This window comes from Solanum tuberosum, unplaced genomic scaffold, assembly GCF_000226075.1.
Source record: "Solanum tuberosum cultivar DM 1-3 516 R44 unplaced genomic scaffold, SolTub_3.0 scf00220, whole genome shotgun sequence".
NCBI lineage: Eukaryota > Viridiplantae > Streptophyta > Magnoliopsida > Solanales > Solanaceae > Solanum > Solanum tuberosum.
The window spans coordinates 223,278-224,173 of NW_006239148.1; positions in this window are offsets into that span (position 1 = coordinate 223,278).

The following is an 896-nucleotide window of genomic DNA, read 5'->3' on the forward strand; positions in this document are numbered from 1 at the left end:
TCCAACTCGCATACTCGTACATTCAATGTACTGATGCATGTTGGCCTACATCGTATTATGATGCAGACATCCTTGCATTCAGAGTCGGTTGGTGAGCCTCCTTGCATTCCGGAGGACTCTTTTATTCGCTTTCTAGTTTAGTTGATTAGGATGGTGTGGGGTTTGTTCCAACATCCATCTCAGTTGTTTTAGAGGCTTGATAGACAGTTAGTAGTTCAGTAGTCTTTTACATTATCATTCTTATTGTTTAAGACTTGGGCTGCCACTTTTGGCCAAGTTGAATGTTTAACCTTTAAGCATTCTCAGTTATTTTAGTATTCAGTTCAGTTAAGTGCTATTGATCTTTATTAATATGCACATTGTATTCCGCTGAGTTAAGTAAGCCAGGCCAAGGGTTCGCTTGGGGCCAGCAATGGTCTTCGAGTGCTAGTCCCACCCAGAGTGTAGGCTTGGGGCGTGACAAAAAGTTTGTCCTAAACTATGAAAAAGTGTGGCCTTTGATAAAAGGCCACACTTTTTGACTTTAAGCCACGCTTTTCCATCGGTGGCCAGAAGAAGCGTAACCTTAGAGTTTAGGCGAAACTTTTCAAGTATTGCCTTATCAGCTACGCTTAAAAGCATAGCCTAAAAGGCCACGCTTTGCAGTATCTCATATAGCAACATTTCTATCTCAGACAACTACACTTTCAATTGTGGCCTATGCTTCCTTATTGCCCACGATTTTAAAGTGTAGCCTTTTCTATCTTAGGTATGACAACACTTTGAAGTGTAGTCCTTGCCCAAGTGCATACCACAATTTACATTGCATATGCTACACAATTGACAGTCCTATGGCTACACTTTTAAGTGTGGTAATATTATTTTGACTATAAAATATTTATATGCCACAATTTTTT